General features: G+C 40.4%; 1 pseudogene; it reads left to right on the forward strand.

Annotated features, from left to right (window-relative positions):
• The first annotated feature begins 1,852 nt into the window (after nucleotides 1-1,852).
• Nucleotides 1,853-13,237, forward strand: LOC109023794 (aconitate hydratase, mitochondrial-like; annotated as a pseudogene).
• Nucleotides 13,238-20,674: the final 7,437 nt, after the last annotated feature.

Raw genomic sequence — 20,674 nt, forward strand, 5'->3', positions numbered from 1 at the left:
CCTGGAGCTAGATACAGTGGTGAAAGCAAAGTTAGGTTTGGCCAGGCAGGCAAGATGAGAATATAAAGCTTGGACAGATGATAGACAGAAAACTGGAGCAGGCTGCTATAGAAGAAAGGGGTAATTAAGACAGGAAAGTGAGGAGGAAGGCATGGCAGCAGTTGGCCTGGAGCCAAGATGGTTCCTGCTGGATGCAGAAGGTACTTGCCTGTGTCAAAACTTCCAGCTGGGCAACTGGCTACGGTGCTGTTGGTTATCCACTGATGGTCCTGCCCTAGGGTAGTTCTTCCCAGTCTTTAAAGGAGTCTGGCTCCTTGAATAGCGACTTCAAAGAGAAACAGCCAGGAGACTAAAGAAACTCAGGCCTTTTCTTAGGAAGGGGAGAAACTCAGTCCTTTCATTCATTCAGTCAGTATTTATTGAATATCAACTAGGGGACAAGAAAGGGGCCAAATGATGAGGATACAATTGATACAAACTGGCAAACAGAGCATGAGAAACTCGCCTTTGAGAAGTTTGCTGTCTAGTAGAGGAAGACAAACTTAAACACATGAATAAACAAGTGAATATATAATCACAAATTGTAAGCAGTACTATGAAGGAAAAAATAGGATGCTATACAAGAGAACAGGAGAAAGATTCTTATTTATACTCTTAGGTTGGTGATGATGCAGGGGTAGGGTTAGGAAAGGCTTCTCTGAGGAGGTGACAGTCAAGTTAAGCACTAACAGATAAGGAAGAATTAGATAGAGTTGTAAGAAAAACTCCCATAGAGAGGAAACATCAGTTGCATAGACCCTGAGGTCGGAATGAGCCTAATAGGATCCAGGAACTGCCAATAAACTGCAGAGCCATGTGCCAGGGGCAGCAGTGACACAGGATGGAGCCAGAAGTATAGGCAAGGACCAGATGATACAGCGTATTATGATGCCATTGTCATCATTTATTAAAGTTCCCTTTGTATCAGCCCCTGTGGAAGAGGGGAAGGAAGTGAGAAATGGGGGGAACAGGACCTAAGCCTGTCATAAACAGGCCTTAAAGAAACTGGCCATGAACAGGATTTCTGTAGCAATGTGACATGCTCATGACGGCTATCATGCACACTTCTAGAAGTTGTTGGTTTACTGGAGCAGGGCAAGGAAAACCCGGCCCGCCCAGAGTGGAAAACTGCTCAAACCACAGACAATAGCAGGAGCAGCCTGTGCCTTAACAACATGCTTTTGCTGCAGATAATCAGCCAGAGGCTGTTTCTCTGCTCTTCACTAAGAATGCTTTGTTTACTGTAAGGAATGCTTTTAGTTAATCTATAATCTATAGAAATAATGCTTATCACTGGCTTGCTGTCAATAAATATGTGGGTCAAACTCTGTTTGTGGCTCTCAGCTCTGAAGGCTGTTAGCCCCCTGATCCCACTTTGCACTCTGTTTCTGTATGTTTGCCTTAATTCCTCTAGCACTGCTGGGTTCGGGTCTCCATGACCGAGCTGGTCTTGGCAGAGAAAGATGGGGCAGAGCAAGACATGAACTGAGTGGCAGACCCAGATGATAGCCACAGCCGATCCCATGTGAAGCTCTGCAGCTAGAATGGCTATCCAGAGTTGCCCAGAGTTGGCCAAGCCTTCATACTCCCACGATGAGTGGCCCCTGGATGTAGGGCTCCCTGGGAAGAAGGAAGTGGCTCCCTGTGTCTGAGGCCAGCCTGCAGGGGCTGACTGTTGAAGACATCTACCAACAGCATTCCCAGAAGCCAGACTGCTCACTGTGTTCACCATAGCCATGGTCTGGGATGGTTGGGATTTATTCAAATGCAGTGGGAAGCCTTCAAATGATGGGAATGAAGTGAGCAACACAATATGGCTGCTGTATGGAGCCTGGATCAGAGGCTACAGCTTGGAAACAGAGAAACCAGTCAAGAGGCTGCTATTCAGGTGAGGGATGCTGGATGCTGTGGCTAGGAAGGAAGGAGTGGAGGTGGAGAGATGTGGAGAAATTCAAGATATACAGAAGAAGCACAAAGAAAGGAATTAGTGAGGGCTTATTTCCAGCAATATGAAATCCATAACACGTTATGAGAGAAAAATGTGAAAATCAAAGGCTATGCAAAAGAACCCAACCAATATTCTTAAAATCAAATTTTATTTATCCAAGTGGCTTTTGTAGGATATTGCAAAGAGAATCTGATTACTTTGGGATATAGCTTTGAACTTGCTCTCTTTCAACCAGTTAGGTTTAATGTGGCCTTAGCCTTCCATTTGACATAAACATAAAGGGCCAGCAGTGGATTGGCCCCCAAACAAGTGACCAAAACAACATTTATGGGAAAAGCCAGCATTTCTTTTGGAACAAAACTTCCAGACAAAGATTTGCCTACAGTTTACAAAAGTGAGATCAAAGTTACATGAAGTTATAAAGCATTTTGATTGATCGCCACCTTGAAACATAGTGTTCTGGAGCAGCATATGATCCAAGTATCCCATTTTATAGACAGGAAGACTGAGACTCATGGCAGATGATTGACTTATGACCACATAGAAGATTTGTGGCCAAGTGTAAACTAGAATTCAGCTTTCTTCTCCGGAGCATTTCCCACTATGGCTCACATCCCTTCAAATGGTTAGATATGGAGGAAAAGCTGCAGAATTGAAGCTCCTAGACAGTTATTCCTAAAACTAGGATTCTATCTCATTAAGACAGGACAAGGAAGGTTTGCTCATTATTGTTTTTTGTTTTTTTAAAGACCGAGTCTTGGTCTGTCACCCAGACTGGAGTGCAGTGGCACAATCTCGGCTCACTGCAACCTCACCTCCCAGGTTTAAGCAATTCTTGTGCCTCAGTTTCCCTAGTAGCTGGGATTACAGGCATGTGCCACCGTGCCTGGCTAATTTTTATGTTTTTAGTAGAGACAGGGTTTCGCCATGTTGGCCAGGATGGTCTTGAACTCCTGGGCTCAAGCAATCCACCCACCTCGGCCTCCCAAAGTGCTAGAATTACAGGCACGAGTCTCCAACCCAGCCTGCTCATTATTACTCTTCACCAAAGAAACTGATGATCAAATCAACATAAATGGTCCATAAAAGATCTAACATATTATTCTCTAATCTGTCTTATCTTTTGAATATAGACTTTATTCACATTTTCAAATATTTTTGAAAGCTCCCTAAAGCTTTAAATGTGCCATTAGGACAGTGCTCACGTCCATGGATTTCCAACTTTCATATCATCAATTTTCAGTATCTTTATTCTTTTTCATAAAGGTCAGTGAACAAAAATTGCATTCTGAGATGCAATCTCTTGGATTATAGACCTTCTAGAGAATCTGCCTAATGTTCCAGTCATCACACACACACAGCAAAGACAATTCCTGACCCAGGAAAGAAATAACATGTCACTGAGACCTTTTGTATGAATCTTTTTGTTAATAGAACCAGTGAGCTTCAACTGAATTCAATCTTAAATTTCCAGAGCACCACTGCTGGATGCTCACAGAAAAAAACCGGCGCTCCTCTAGGATATCTTAAAATTTAAAATTGGTAACTTCTGTCTTTTTCCAGAATAATGTGAGGAAGCATGAAACTTTTCCCTGCTTGCATTTATTCCTGGTCCCCTTCCCAAACGTCTGCACACTGCACCTGACAATAATATGTCAAGAAGGGAGTAAGGAAAGAGGTAGAAAAGATGAGGCGAAAAGTAGGGGGAGAAGCGGGGGAAGGGAGGGAAGAAAATTTAAGGGTTAGGGAGGGGAGTGGAAAAAATAGTAGGGACTGGAGGAAAAAGGAACAGATCAGGGAAGAAAGCAGAAAGGAGAGAAGGCTTATGAATTAGCTCTCATTAAGCTTTTCCTTTCATTCTTTTCTCCTAGTAGTTAAGAGGAACTTGAAGACATTTCCATAAAAATTTATTTTTGTAGGTACAACAGATAGGACTTTGACAGCAAAAGTTCTGATAATTATCCAAATGTATATTAACAGTCTGTATTCAGGACTTTCAGAGCTTTTAAGATACAACCAATATTTAACAAAACGTAGTTTTCTTCTCTTAAAATGAATTAGATAATAACCATGCTTAATGAGCAAATAAAGACTGGAAACAGAGTATGAGACTACATAAAATAATTTCTATGAAGTGATTAAGATGGTAGCTGGCATGTAGAAGCTCAGCAAACAATAAATTATTGTTATTTGTGTAATGTTGCAACCCAACAAAACTTACAATAAAATTAGTTGTGTACATATACATAAGTGTATATGCATGCGGTAATTAGCCATAAGTTCATAAATGTTAGTGCATGTGGTAATTAGCCATAAGTTCTCATAAATTCTTGTAATTAATATTACCTTTACAGAACCAGATCTAGTTTTTCTGTTTTAGAGCTCTGCATCTTCATAATGTACCACTGTTTATGTTTTCCCTAAATGCAGTTTAATCCTCTTTGCACATTCATGATAATCCCATTCCTAGAGGCCATAGAGGCCAGATAAGTTCCCCCAAGCAGATGCCGCAGCTTCCCCACCATGCCTTAGGCAAACACTCCCCGGGCTCATCTGGAAGGGGGCTGGGCTGGGCACCTGAGGGTAGAAGAGCTCAAGGGTCCTGACTGTGGAGTATGAACTGTGCAGCATTCCCCAGAGAAAGGACAGGTGCGAGGGGACAGGCTGGGCACAGGGAGACTCAGAGCGAGGTGGTTGATGTGTTTGAGAGGACAGAGTGACAGTCAACCCTGGACATAGGGGTGTGGAGCAGAGCTGACTAGTAGGTTGGGTGAGTGGGATCTAGTTGGGCCAGGATTGGATTCAGGCAGGGCTGGGGACACCAGGGAACTTTTTAATGATTTGGGGGAGGCCTCTAAGCAGACAGAATTTGAAACCTAGCCATAATGAGTGCAAAATGGCAGAGATAAGGTCAAAAGAACACAGGGGTTCCTCTCTATGCAGGCAGAGGAAAGAAGCAAAATTATTCTCCCCTTTCTGTCCTGCTTCATGCACTTGTTCTTTTATTAATATTCCAATTGTACTACCCAGGCATTTCCTCCAGTTCTCCCATCTCTCTAGGCTTCAGGATGCAGACTATAGATAGAAGTTGGTAAGGTGAGATGGGGTCTGGGGAGTGGAAGATGGAGAGAGGAGACGGGGAACAGAATTTCTTCCAAGCTTCCTTAAACCAAATTAACCACAGAGGGATCACACAGAGAGAGTAAAAGTACTTAAACTCTGTGACTCCATCACCAAGTTTTGAGGGTTCAGTGCCTACTCCCCAGCCTCTATCTTCAAAAATGGGGATTGTAATCATTTTGGGGATTATATATCCTTCTAAGGTTGAGGAGGAAAAAGCTACATAATCATTTCCCAAGCAAATGCATCTGCATCCAAAATTCTGATTACAATTGCAGGGAGTTCATAGACCTCCTGGATAAGTCCAGGGACCACAAGTTTAAAATAATTAATACCTACATGTGTTTACTGTGAATCACATCCTAATACTAAGTAAATACATGCAGCAGGATAAGGGACTGAACATCATCTCCCTGGCGTTTTCAGGGCCCAAACTGCCAACATTTCTGCAGTTTCCAGTGGATCAAATGAGAGAGCTAAACAATGAAAACAAAACCTGCTTCATGGTCATTTCTCTCAGAGTTTGAAATGAAATAAAATTAATGACAAGGACAAAGCATTTTTTAATGGATACAAAGTTTCTGTTTGGAGTGATGAAAAGTTTTGGAAGTAGATGGTGGTGATGGTTGAATATCACTGCAACCTTCATTAATGCCACTGAATTATACACTTAAACTGTTTAAAATGGCAAATCTTATGTTATATACTGTACCACAATTAAAACAAGGCTAAAAAATTATATTTTAGAAAAGGAGGAAAGTGTGAGTATACCAATAAAAAGGAATCCAATACTATGCCTGGCATGTAATAGACACTCGATGAAAGTTACACTCTTCTCTCCCTCAACCCCAGATATGGGAATTCCTGTAGGGCTACCACACTTCCTGGTCTTTGGTGGCTCCTGTAGAGGGTTCCTTCCCTTGCTCTCTCACCCTTTCTTTTGAAATTTTTTTTAGCTTTATTGAGGTATAACTGATGTACCAAAAATTGCACACATTTCATGTGTACCTCTTGCTGAGTTTGGAAATGTGACTACACCCATGAAACCATCACCACAACCAAGGCACTAAACATATCCATAACCTTCAAAAATGTCTTTATGTTCTTTTGTGGGGTTTGGGGGGTTTGTTGTTATTGTTTGTTTGGTAAGAACACAACGTGAGATTATCCTCTTACATTTAAAAGTATACAATACCGTATTGTTAAACCTAGGTACTATGTTGTACAGCAGATATCTAGAACTTTCTCATCTTTCATAATAGAAACTTCATACCCACTGAAAAATAATTTCCCATTTCCCCCTCCCCCCATGCCGTAGCAATCACCATTCTAATCTCTGCTTGTATGGGTTTGACCATTTTAGATACTTCATATAACTGGATTCATATAGTATTTGTCCTTCTGAGACTGGCTTATTTCACTTAGCATAATGTCCTCTAGGTTCACATATGTTATCAAAAATGGCAGGATTTCCTCATATTTTTTAAGGCTGAATAATATTCCATTGTATGTTTATATCACACTTTCTGTATCCATTCATCTGTCGATGGACATTTGGGTTGTTTCCATATTTCAGCTATTATGAATAATGCTGCAATGAACATAGGGTAGGGAACACATTTAAACCACAGCCCCTTCCAGCTGTCAATCTATAGGGTCCATAGCTCCTCTCCAACAGGAAAATCATGCACTGATATCCACCTGCATTACACATAATCTCATACATTAATGGAAAAACTTATGCCTCGAGTCCTCTAGAATCTTAGATTTTCATATTCAAAATTCAGGCTTTTGCAGTCAGATCTTCTTCTGCCAAATAGTAAAGAGGCTCAAGAGCCCATTTTGAACCTCAAACTTGAGAAGTGGTTTATTATTTGTTTTCTCTGCTGTAATATTCCTTCCAGAGGAAATTGATACCTCTAGTCTAGTTTGAATGGTGAGAGTATACAAGAGATTAAAAGGAACGGGAATTTTTTCAAATGGTTAATATATTAAAATGTTGTACCCTATTCCTCAACTGTGAGTGTTTACCAAAGGATTTTATCTTTGTGTGGCTGTGCATACATGCAGTTTGGCAGGAATGCAGACCATATGCACAGACTGGCCCCCATCAGCCTGTTCTTTTTTTCTGTTTGTCAGCAATATCTGGTTATATGTTCATCAGAAATATTTTGTTTCCATCATTATTATAGTGGCTTGGATTCAGAGCCACTAGATCCATAGAATATGCAGATAAAAAGTAGAATCAGCCTATTCAACATATTTCAGTAGTAGCCAAGAAAATTCAGGCACCAAGCAGGAAAAACAAAAATGGAAAAGATTTATGTGCTTAAGAATTAATAATTGGGTATCACTCTTTGAACCAAAAAAGAATGCAAGAAATACTTTATCAGTAGCAAAGCTCATTAGTTCTTTCAATACCAATTGTAATGTCCCAAATCCCTTCTGTCTTTCCAAAAATGTTTTATTATATTTGATAATTTTTTTCATTGAAATGAACTGAAATAACTCTGAAAGAAACTTCTATACAGCTTGGAGCAGATGAGAGTTTGGGTAAGCTCAAAGATGAGAGTTTGGGTAAGCAGATGAGAGTTTGGGTAAGCCTTGGAGCAGATGAGAGTTTGGGTAAGCTCAGTGAGAATTTATATCTGTGTCAAGCTACCCCGGCTTCTAATTCTTTTCCTAATTTATATACAACTTTGATTGAATATTGCCATTTTCTATCAACCGCAGTTAAGTGAGATCTTAACAGAAGCCATTTCAACCTGAAACTTTAAAAAAGTTCAGATGTTAGTGTTTCAATGTTCAATAATTTTTGTAGACTCCTACTGTCTCTGGTTTAAATATGAGTCAAAGAAAGAGAAAGTCCAACGAAACCCAAGTGATTCATGGAAACCTAAGTTTAACTTGTTGTCCAGTTCATTTCCAGGGTCACATTGCAGGGGATGATAAACCATCTTACTTTAAAAATCTGCATAGAGGTAGATTCTATAATTTTTTTAAATTGCTTACTCTAAGAATCTATGTTCTTTGTGCTTTTTTTGTCTTTTAAAAAAATCTTTTAAGATTATAAAAATATTTATTTTTTAAATGAACATAATATAGAAAATATTAAAGAGGAACTCTCCCTCTCCATCCCCATGATACTGCGATTAGCCTGGTGCTAATCACCAAATACAAGCAGAGTTTGAGCACTTGAGTCCTCGGGTGACTCAGATGTCCCTGGGACATATCTGTTCAATCCCAAGGGCCACCCTCCAGCACTCTGTGTGTATGGAGATTGGAAGGGAACTGTCCTGAAGGAGTGCCCATGAGAAGTTTGACCTAATTCTGCCAGCTACCTATATGGTGTATGGTACTGGCCCGTTCCATTACTATCTGAGTCCTATGAGGGTATTGGGAAATGTAATTAAATATCGTAAAAGTAATTTCACTACACTGTTTACACACTGGGGCCAAGGCAACTATCTTAAGACCCTCTCTCAGATTATGACAAAACTAAGAGAGGGAGTCTTTCCTGGGGTCAGAGGTGCTCAAGTGCCTCTGTGGTGAGCCTGATGGCACAGAAGTCCGGACTTACTGCCCACTGGGAACAGACGTGCTGGTGAGCACATTTTAGAACTTCCCAGCTCCAGGACTGGGGGATTTATTTGGAGCATGTTTTGTAAAGAGCTGTGGTTCCATATAACATAGGAAAGAGGTAGGACCAGAGAAATAAGTGTTTTTACTAATAGTGTAAACCCCTTAGTATCTATAGGCAGGTGAGGGCTATGAAAACTCATATTAAATAACCATAACTTTTTATGATTCAATAATTTTATTTCCTAGGGTGTTTTGTATACTGTATTTTTCATTATTTAATGAACAATTTATTTCATTTAATATTCTTCAAAATATCCTTTTGTTTTGTACTAGCTTCTAGATATCCCATCTTGATTTGGAAGGTCTCCCCCATTCCTAGATTGTACACATAGTCTGTTCGATTTTTCCTATTTTAATTTTATGATCAAACTTCTTTACTCATTTTGAATATACATATATGTATAAATTTTCAAAGAAAGGCCTAATTTTAATTTCCTCCAGACAGTCAATTGGGGTAGCATCATTTATTAAATAACCCAACCTTTGCCCAGTGAGTTAAAATACCACTTTGTCATATATTAAGGGCTGCATAGTATGTTATAGATACCATAATTTATTTAAGAAAGGCAGCATATGTGATAGTTAAGATGTAAGATGTAGATTCTAGAGTCAATGGCATGGGCTTGCCATTTATTAGCTATGTGATCTGGAGTAGGTTTCTTATTTTAGCTCAGCAATTTTTTATTTTTTTATTGTATAAGACAAAAGGTTTGACTAAGAAATACATTTTGAAATGAATATTGTTTATTTCAATAGTTTTTGGGGTACAGGTGGTTTTTGGTTACATGGATATGTACTTTAGTGGTGATTCCTGAGATTTTAGTGCACCTGTAACCTGAGCAGTGTACACTGCACCCGATATGTAATATTTTATCCCTCATCCCCCTCCCAAACTTCCCCCAAGTCCCCAAAGTCCAGTATATCACTCTTATGCCTTCGTATCCTCATAGTTTAGCTCCCACTTCTAAGGGAGAATATGTGATATTTGGTTTTCCATTCCCGAGTTATTTCACTTAGAATAATGGCCTCTAGCCCCATCCAAGTTGCTGCAAAAGACATTCTTTTATTCTTTTTTATTGCTGAGTAGTATTCTATGGTGTATATATACCACATTTTCTTTAGCCGCTCATTGGTCAAAGGGCACTTAGGTTGGTTCCATATCTTTGCAATTGTGAAATGTGTTGCTATAAACATGCATGCGCACGTGTATTTTTCTTATAATGACTCTTTTCCTTTAGGTAGACACCCAGTAGTGAGATTGCTGGTTCGAATGGTAGATCTACTTTTAGTTCTTTAAGGACTCTCCATACTGTTTTCCACAGTGGTTGTACTGATTTACATTCCTAGCAACAGCGTAAAAAGTGTGCCCTTTTTACCACATCCATGACAGTATCTATTGTTTTTTGACTTTTTATGGCCATTCTTGCAGGAGTAAGGTAGTATTTCATTGTGGTTTTAATTTGCATTTCCCTGATGATTAGTGTTATTGAGCATTTTTTCAGGTTTGTTGGCTACTTGTATATCTTCTTTTGAGAATTGTCTATTCATGTCATTTGCCCACTTTTAGATGGGATTTTTTTTATGCTGATTTGTTTGAGTTTCTCATAGAGTGTGGATACTAGTCCTTTGTCAGACGCATAGTTTGCAGATATTTTCTCCACTCTGTTGGTTGTCTGTTGACTCTGCTGATTATTTCTTTTGCAGTGCAGAGCTTCTTAGTTTAATTAGGTCCTGTTTTGTTGTTGTTGTTTTTGTCACATTTGCTTTTGGGGTCTTAGTCATTAATTCTTTGCCTAAGCCAATGTCCAGAGAGCTTTTCTGATGTTATCTTCTAGAATTTTTATGGTTTCAGGTCTTAGATTTAACTAAGTCTTTGATCCTTCTCGAGTTGATTTTTGCATGAGGTGAAAGATTGGGATCCAGTTTCATTCTTCTACATGTGGCTTGCCAGTTTTCCCAGCACCATTTATTAAATAGGGTGTCCTTTCCCCACTTTATGTTATTGTATGCTTTGTCGAAGATCAGTTGGCTGCAAGTATTTGTCTTTATTTCTAGGTCATCTATTTGGTTCTATTGGTCTACATGCCTATTTTTATGCCAGTATCAAAGCTCAGCTATTTGTTTGCTTTGTGACCATGGGCAAGTTACTTATCCCTCTGTGCCTCAGTAGCCTCATCTGTAAAATGGGGATAAAATATTTTGTGTTATTTTCATTAGTTGATATGTTCTGCTGTGGTAACAATTCAATTCCCTATGCTCAGTGCTTAACCCATCAAAGGTTTATTTCTTGCTCTAGTCACTGTCCAATGTGGGCCAGGTGGCTCTCTTTGGTGGCTCTTCTCCATGTGATGATTTTGGGATCTGGGTTGCTACAAACATGTGGTTCCTAAATTGCCATAGAAGAGAAGACAGAGCTGAAGTGTCACTCTGAGTGATCTTTGGACTTAGGTCTATAAATGGCATATGTTACTTTTGCCTGTATTTATTGACTAAAGTCACATAATTTCCAACTGAACTGCTAGGGAACCTGGGAAAGACAGTTTTCTTTTATTCCCAGGGTGAGGAAATGTTTTGATTAACACAAAGTGCAGTCTCTGCCATATTAACTATTTGCCTTCCAGAAAGGTTATACTGATTTACATTCTCACCTTTAGTAAATGAGACTACTTACTTCTATTCACTATTGCCTATAGCAGTTGCTATATTTCTTACTTTACTTTTTATGAGTTGTATAAACTGAGAAAAATGGCAACTTCATTTTTTTATTTAATTTTATTAATTTTAAAATTAAAATTAGCCACTTACACTTATTTGTCTTGTTTCGTGAATTTCCTATCTGTTGAGCATAATAACAGCTGAGTTAATTAAGCAGCTTGATAGACTGGGGGGAAGGACTAGATTTTGAATTAGAATATTTAGCTTTGAGTACCAGATCTATCACTTATGACCTGCATTATTTGGTCCTCCTTAACTTCAGTTATTTAAATGTGAAAGAGTATATATATATATTTCACAGGACAATATAGAAGTTAGTAAAATATATGTAAACTATACATATTTTTAATATATATCATTTATCTATGTTCTTATAAAACTTCATACATTCCTTTATTGAGTCATATATTCTGTTTTTGATGATTTCTTCTATCTGTTTCTTCCACTAGACCATGAGCTTTTTGAATGGATGCATTTGCGTTTGTATTCCCGGAGCCTACTACAATTTCTAACATACAGTAAACTTTAGATGATTGTTTCTTGAATGAATGAATGAATGAATGAATAAACAAAGTGATGATATTGGATCCATTTTAGACTTTACAGGCTTAAAAAAAACCCTGCTATATATTTGTTTATTGAATCTTCACAACAATCCTTGGCACGAGCTTGGTAGATACTATGAGCTTCTGAAACAAAATGCTAGAGAGCCTCAAATATTTTATACCCTCTGTTCTTTGCTGGGTATAGCCATTGCTGTTTACCAACAGATAAAAGGGGGCCCCTGCATTGGCCAGTGGGACAGGAAAAACATCAAGAAGGGGGAGAAGAACACAATTGTCACCTCCTACAACAGGAACTTCACGGGCCACAATGACACAAACCCCAAGACCATGCCTTCATCATCTCCCCAGAGATTGTCACAGCCCTGGCCATTGCAAGAACCCTAAGTTCAACCCAGAGACCAACTGCCTTATGGGCAAGGATGGCAAGAAGTTCAAGCTGGAGGCTCCAGATGCAATATGAGCTTCCCCAAGCACATTTTGACCCAGGGCAGGACACCTACCAGCACCCCCCAAAGGACAGCAGCAGGCAGCATGTGGATGTGAGCTCCACCAGCCAGCACCTGCAGCTCGTGGAGCCTTTTGACAAGTGGGATGGCAAGGACCTGGAGGACCTGCAGATCCTCATCAAAGTCAAAGGGAAGTGTCCCACTGACCACATCTCGGCTGCTGGCCCCTGGCTCTAGTTCCACGGGCACTTGGAGTACATCTCCAACAACTTGCTCATTGGTGCCATGAACATTGAAAACAGCAAGGCCAACTCCGTGCACAATGCCCTCACCCAGGAGTTTGGCCCCATCCCTGACACTGCCCGCTACTACAAGAAACATGGCATCAGGTGGGTGGTGATTAGGGATGAGAACTACCGCGAGGACTCGCGCAGGGAGCCCACAGCGCTGGAGCATCACCACCTCAGGGGCTGGGCCATCATCACCAAGAACTTTGCCAGGATCCATGAGACCAGGGCCTGCAGGGCCTGCTGACCCTGACCTTCGCTGACCCAGCCCATTACAATAAGATTCACCCTGTGGACAAGCTGACCATTCAGGGCCTGAAGAGCATCTCCCCTGGCAAGCCCCTGAAGTGCATCATCAAGCACCCCAACGGGACCCAAGAGACCATCCTCCTGAACCACACCTTCAAGGAGATGCAGATTGAGTGGTTCCGCGCCGGCAGTGCCCTCAACAGAATGAAGGAGCTGCAGGAGTGAGGGCGGTGCCTCCCACCCACCCCCCACCACCCACTCCCTACGCAGTGCTGGCATCATGTTCAAGTTCAGGTCCACATGCGATATCAGAGGATCCGATCCAGCCAGCCATGGCTTCTTATTCCAAGATGGTGTGACCAGACATGCTTCCTGCTCCCCTCTTAGCCCACGAGGTGGCTGTGGTTGGGGGGGTTTCTTAAAATAGCTTTTTAGCCTCTGCCTTCCTATTTTTAGTTTGGTTCAGATCTCAGGCAGCTCCATGCAACTGCATTTATTTTTGATGACAAGACTCCCATCTAAAGTTTTTCTCCTGCCTGATCATTTGATTGGTGGCTGAAGGATTCTAGAGAACCTTTTGTTCTTGAAAGGAAAACAAGAATCCAAAATCAGTGACCAAAAAAAGAGGGCCCAACCTTTAAACCATGAAGTCAGTACCACATCCTTGTTCTCAGCTCCTAGATAATGCTCTCCACCTGTATAACTTCACCAGCGTTTACTCTCAGAATGCCTGCTGTGCCCTTAGCCCCCTTCTAAGAGTTCCTGTCCATAGATTCTTACTTAAGAAAGTGACGTAGTCAATTCCTTTAACTTCTATGGCCATGTGTTTTACCGCATATCTCTACCACCCACCTATGTTTTGGTCTAGCAGAGAGACCAGACCCAAAGGCAATGAATCTCTGAGCTGACCATTAGTCCAGAAAGAGGCCATATACTTCAGCTTTGTCCGACAGGTATGACAGCAGTTAACCAAAACTTATCAAACTCTTACACTTTGGGAATTGGGGGTTTGAAATACAGAATTTGGCAGAGAGTAAATGATACCAAAGCAGAAAGACAATGAGAATGCTGTACACAATTGTCAAAGTCAAATGCTTGCTGTCCAAAATATCACTACAACAGCCTGTGGATAAGACAAAGCTGAGTGTATTGTTTACCTACTAAGAAAGAACATCAACAAAGCCTTATTAACAGTCAGGATACTGATTGACATTTCAAAGTCTGGTTTAAGGTAGGTTATTTTGATGATGGAGAGGAGTTTAATTAGGATGAGAGCAGGGTTATGATAAAATAATTTAGGATTGTTGCAGACAGCTAGGTGAGAATTTTAAGAGAACAAGGTTTAGGATGCATTCTATAGAAGAGTTCATGGATCTTTGGGGAAGTTACTGGAACAAGCAATAATATTATTTGAAATTTTTATCTTCCTGGGAAAGAATTGCATTTAATAGTAAAGTTATATTGGTGAAGACAGCCAGCTGCATAGACAATTTTGATTCTCATCACAAAGCAAAAGAAGCAAATAAGTAAACAGAAGCATAAGGTAGAAAAACACTGTCCAGAGAAGAAAAACAGAGGATCTGAAACACACTGATAGGGGAGGGCCCGGTGACCAACCTGAACAGCAGAAAGGATGTTTTTTTCTCTCTGATCCAGCCTTTCTTGCTCTAGACAATCTGGATCATCATGATATCCAATCAGTAACTTGTACACTGTTCTCATGTTGAGCAAAAAGAGTAAACCAATCCAAACAGAGTATTCCATACTAAGCTTTGGGATCACAAGTTTAAATTCTCACTTACAGTTCCATTCAACAACTTTGGAGATGGAGGGAATCCCATTTGGATATGAGAGAAAAAATTACGAAGTCAAGAAATCATGAATTCTGCCGGAATGTTTAAAACTTTCAGGGCATCAGGCAGGGAGTATAAGCTCATTATGCAACAAATATCAGAACTCACAGCTCGCTTCATATACGTACTACCCTGTGAACTGAAACATGTTCATATTGGAAGTGCATTTGTTTCCAGTTACAAAAATGTGCTGGTTATGATGGATTTGGGAAATATGCTTGTTCTTCTGCATATCTACTCTGTGGCGTAACTCTTCTTCCCTCTTGTTATCTGACTTCTGCTTCCACTTGGGATATCTATCACTCTTGTTATCTACCACAAGCTCCCAAAATTCCATCATTCAAGAGTTAGTCCTTTTTGTTTTGATTAATAGCAACAGTCTGAGTGGTGGATGATGTGCAAAGAAGAGCCACTCATGAGGGACAGACTATAGCTTCTCACACACACAAGCGGCATGGGCCATAGAGTAGAAAAACCATTAGGTCTGTTTTGTGCCAGAAATCTTTGTGATGAGGAAGTTCTTCCTCATATTTCTAAACTTGGAGGTTTTTCCCCCTTAGAGCCTACATCTTTCATGAAGATATAACATTTGCTGAATTAAAAAGTCACACCAAATTGTTATTGAAATAAAAATACATATGCAACTAGCATTCTGTTCAATAGCTTATAAATTACATAATTTATAGGAAAAAGAATATAAAGCCCCTGTTTATTTCTTCTGGACACACCAAAAAGAAATTTGTCTGCAATTGTTGTATTTACCAAAGTGTTGTAGTCTTGCCTGGGACAATCAATAGAGGGTTACTTTTCCTTGAGTATCACAAGGTAGTGCAATCCCAGCTCTGCGAATAACTGGTTCTGTGACCTTAGACAAGCTACTTAACATATTATTTGTTCACTTACCAAATAAATATTTCTTAGGATTTAACTATTTGCCAGGCTCTGTGCTGAAAACTGGATAAAATGGCAGGTAAAATACAATCCTCACCCTCCATGGCTTTATAGTATAATAATATCTTCAGCTGAAAAATAAGGCAATAACTTCTACTTCAGAAGTTATGAAATTTTTATTTTTAATTTTTGTGGGTACATAGTAGGTATAAATATTTATGGGGTATATGAGTCTTTTATATAGGCATGCAATGTGAAATAACATCATGGAGAATGAGGTATCTGTCTCCTCAAGCATTTATCCTTTGAGTAACAAACAATCCAATTACACTCTTTAAGTTATTTTAAAATACGCAACTAAGTTATTATTGACTATAGTCACCCTATTGTCCTATCAAATAGTAGGTGTTATCCATTCTTTCTATTTTTGGGGGGTACCTATTAACAATTCCCACCTCCCCCAGTCCTCCCACTACCCTTCCTAGCCTCTGGTAACTATCCTTCAACTCTCTATGTCAATGAGTTCAATTGTTTTGATTTTTATATCTCCAAAATAAATGAGAACACCTAATATTTGCCTTTCTGTGCCTGGCTTATTTCACTTAACATAATGACCTCCAGTTCCATCTGCGTTGTAAGGTTATGAGATTTACATGAAATTATTATATGTGAAAAGTGCCTGATTCTGTGAAAGCTCTGTGGTCAATATTTATTTACTGTTATTTCTCTTCTTTTTCTTCCTTAGCAGAGTGTCAAGCATAATTCACTCTGATATAGTGCTAAACCTAACTTGTACATGTCAGAAGTTATATACAGGCAGAGAAGGTAAAAATGCTACACATGCCTGTCAGGTAGTCATGCTGCTTCCAGAGGCCAAATTCGCCGTTTGGGTTTTTTAAAGGTTTGGTGGTGGGCTGGTTAAAAAAGAGTCTGCTATTTTGAAAAAAATAACTATCTTAATTTGGATTCTCCTAGAAGCAGACCCTGAGACAAAGATGAAAGTACAAATAGTTTCACTGGGAGGTGATCCCAGGAAATCTCCGTAGAGGAGTGGGAAGGGAGATAGGGAAGGAAAGGCAGTGAATAAAGGCTGTGTTACCAAGCAAGTCCTGTTGTTGGCAACTAGGGTTCAGTTCTCTGGGGAGCATTTGGAGATGGTGGAGAATCCACAACTCAGAGTTGCTTCCACTGAGGGGTGAGGAGGTTGGGGTATTTGTCCAGGCACCTGCCAACCTCCATTGGCTGAAAGCTACTCCCAGGGCATCACTCCTTGGTATTTTCATCCTGCCCAAGGCTGGCACTGGGGGAACAGCACATTCCCTGGCCAGAAAATCTCCAGAAAGGTGTAAGTGCTGGAGGTAAAGAAGATGATGAGGACTGGGCATGGTAGCTCATGTCTACAGTCCCAGCACTTTGGGAGGCCAAGATGGGTGGATGGCCTGAGATCAGGAGTTCAAGACCAGCCTGATCAGCATGGTGAAAACCCATCTCTACTAAAAATATAAAAATTAGCCAGATGTGGTGGTGTGTGCCTGTAATCCCAGCTACTCGGAGGCTGAGGCAGGGAGAATCACTTGAACCTGGGAGACGGAGGTTGCAGTGAGCCAAGATTGTGCCACTGTACTCCAGACTGAGCAACAGAGTGAGACTGAGTCTCAGAACAAAACAAAGAGGAGAAGGAGGAAGAGGAGAAGGAGGAGGAGGAGAGGAGAAGGGGAGGAAGAAGAGGAGGTGGAGGAGGAGGAGGAGGAAGGGGAAGGGGAGGAGGAGGAAGGAGGAGGAGAGGAGAAGGGGAGGAAGAAGGGGGGAAGAAGAGGAGGAGGAAGAGGATGAGGAAGGGGAAGGGGAAGGGGAGGAGGAGGAAGAAGGGGAGGAAGAAGAGGAGAAGGAGGACGAGGAGGAGGAAGCAAAAGGGGAAGGGGAGGAGGAGGAGGAAGAGGAGGAGAAGAAAAAGAAGCATCTTCTACAATGTTCAAAACGTTTTGACTTGCCACTGAATGACTGTGTTGACTGGAGGTCTTTTCATTCTTATTAGAAGTCAAATAAGATCACATAATACCACAGACCTTGATGTAAGCAATTCTCTGTTGCCTGAAAGATATTTCCATTCCTTAGCCTTTCAGTCCAGTTCTTCCATGAGCTAGCTCTATACTACCTGTCTCTCTCCACTCCTTGATAAGACCCCTTTTGCAAGCACACAAGAGCCCCAGATGCATATTCCTACCCCAAGAATTATATTCATTCTCTTTCTCCTGCTCAGAATGTCCCCTGCCTTGACCAGTTGCCCCTCTTCAAGGCCCACATCAAGCCCTAAGCCTTTCGTTAAGCATCTTGACCACATTCCTGGCCTTAACCTACCCATTCCTGGAGCTTCTTGTCTGCATCACTCACTGAGGACCTTGTACTCCTTGCCCTCCATGGTTTATCATCAAGTGAACAATCCTGTCTCTCCAAGTGGACCACAAATCCTATTCTCATGAGTAGGGAGACTGCATGTTCCTTCTGGAAATAGCCACATCCTTTTTATTTTCATGCTTTCAATAGTCAAGTGCTTAACAAATGTTGAGTTGTTACAGTGACCTGTGTTGCTCATATCTAACTATATATTAGGCAGTCATACCTCTTTAAGTGCAATGAAGTCTCCCTGAAGTGTAATCCAGGTTTCTGAGAACCAGAAAGCTTAATTGATTCAACAATTACCTTGAACTTTAAAAGGAATTACTAAAAAGTGTTTTAAGGAATCCTACTTACTTCATTGTTTGGCAGCTTCTGCATATCAGGTCCCTTTGCATTTATTGGCATTTATTGCTGTAACATGAAGCAGCATGGTGTCATGATTAGGAGTATGATTTCAGGCACCAAATAGATGTGGGTTAAGAGCATGGGCACACTGATAGTTGTGACCTTGAGCAAGGGAAATAGCCTCTCTATGCCTCAGTGTGTTCACCTGTGAAATGGTGATATGGTTTGACTGTGTCCCCACCCAAATCTCATTTTGAATTGTGACTCCCACAATTCCCATGTGTTGTAAGAGGAACTTGGTGGGAGGTAATTGAATCATGGGGGGATCTTTCCCATGCTGTTCTTGTGATAGTGAGTAAGTCTCAAGAAATCTGATGGTTTTAAAAAGGGGAGTTTCCCTGCACAAGCTCTTTTTCTCTTGTCTGCCACCACATGAGATGTGCCTTTCACCTTCTGCCATGATTATGAGGCCTCCCCAGCTATGTGGAACTGTAAGTCCATTAAATCTCTTTCTTTTGTAAATTGCCCAGTTTCAGGTATATCATTATCAGCAGCATGAGAACAGACTAATAAAAATGGGGATAGCATTATCACATCCATAAGTTTTCATGTAAAGCATTTAGCTCAGGCTGTAATAATAGAAACCACTCATTACATGTTGACTATCATTATAAGATAGATCAATTTTATATTATAATATGTACCCAAAATTAAATTTAGATTTGGATATACATTAGCAAAAATTTCAGTTAATTGTACTCTCTCCTATTAAGGAGTATAGCTGGAACTCTCTTAATACACCTTCACTGAACCAGTTCACAAAATTAACAACCACTCTCCATTCCCTCTGTAACAAATGCTGACTAACACTTGCAGGAGGCTGAATTATCCACATCAGGAGGCCATGCTTCTGGACACAACCTAGTACTTCTCTTCCCTCCTGTGGAGCTGTATTTTCACTAAAGATTCAGCTGGGTTTGCTCCCAAACCTGGTTATGCTAGTTCCCTTCAGCATAATAATATAATTTGATTGAATATTACTCAAACTGACAAAATATGGGTATGAAAAAGTAGTAATTATGTTAATAAAAATATAAGTTGAATATTTTGGAAGGAAAAATAAATTTGGTAAATGTTTAAATGAATGAGGTGTGGGGAAGGCAACTATAAAAGAACTCTAGAAGAGTTCTACACTCACATTTTGTTTTTGTTTTTGTTTTTGCAGGAGGCTTTAAATACTCATTGTACTTTAAAGATGAAACTGGGAATCATAGAGAAGACAATATGGGGTTAGCTGACACATGAAAATGATGCAGAGCCTTGATTAGCCAATTCATGCTCAATGAAAAGACCTTAGACCCACATTGGCAAATGGGTGAATAAATGTACATGTATAGGTTTCAAGTTAAAATATAATGTTTAAGGTGTGTTTCTTTTTTAACTATTCTCATTTATGGCCTATTTGATTTCTGACTAGCTATGATCTTTATCACAATAAAAATATTTCTTCCCTAGTTTGCATTTCCATACAAAGGCTGAAATATAGCTTAGCCTCACTTGTAGGCTAAAAGCCCTGTACAAGTAATCTAGCTTTTTGAGAAGAATCCAGAATCTTTTGCAAATATTCACCTTAGGGGCTGCATTTTGACAGCTCCATTTCTGAAAGAGGGCCAAGAGATGGTTCACCAGTCCTGGTCTCCCCAGTTACTTTTCAACACAACCAACCTGCACTCTGGGAGCCAAGAAGTCTCCAGAATGTTCAGTAGGAGCATCCCTATCCCAAGATGTGGTCTGGAATTAGTCTTGTCATCTTACACACAATATACATGTGGTGAACTTGGACCTCTACATACTTTATGAAATACAACCCCCCTCTACTCCAAAACTGTCTACGTCTACCTAATCCCTAACCCTTTCAAGGCTTTCTAATTACTTCCCCGCTTTCCAGCACCTGGACTTAAACCCTCTATGAGCTCACCTGCCTGGGACCCTGAGGCTCAACTTGCTCTTATTTATACCATGCTGTGTGAGCTGGAACTTTCCCCTAGATGCAATGGCATATTCAGAAGCATGATACAGTTATCTTCCTGATTTCAAGTGTGGTCCATGTCTGGAGACTCCTAATTTATATCCTACTCACTGGATCAGATCCTGGGGACCTCCATACCGGCCAAAC

The sequence above is a fragment of the Gorilla gorilla genome, chromosome 19 (assembly GCF_029281585.2).
Source record: "Gorilla gorilla gorilla isolate KB3781 chromosome 19, NHGRI_mGorGor1-v2.1_pri, whole genome shotgun sequence".
NCBI lineage: Eukaryota > Metazoa > Chordata > Mammalia > Primates > Hominidae > Gorilla > Gorilla gorilla.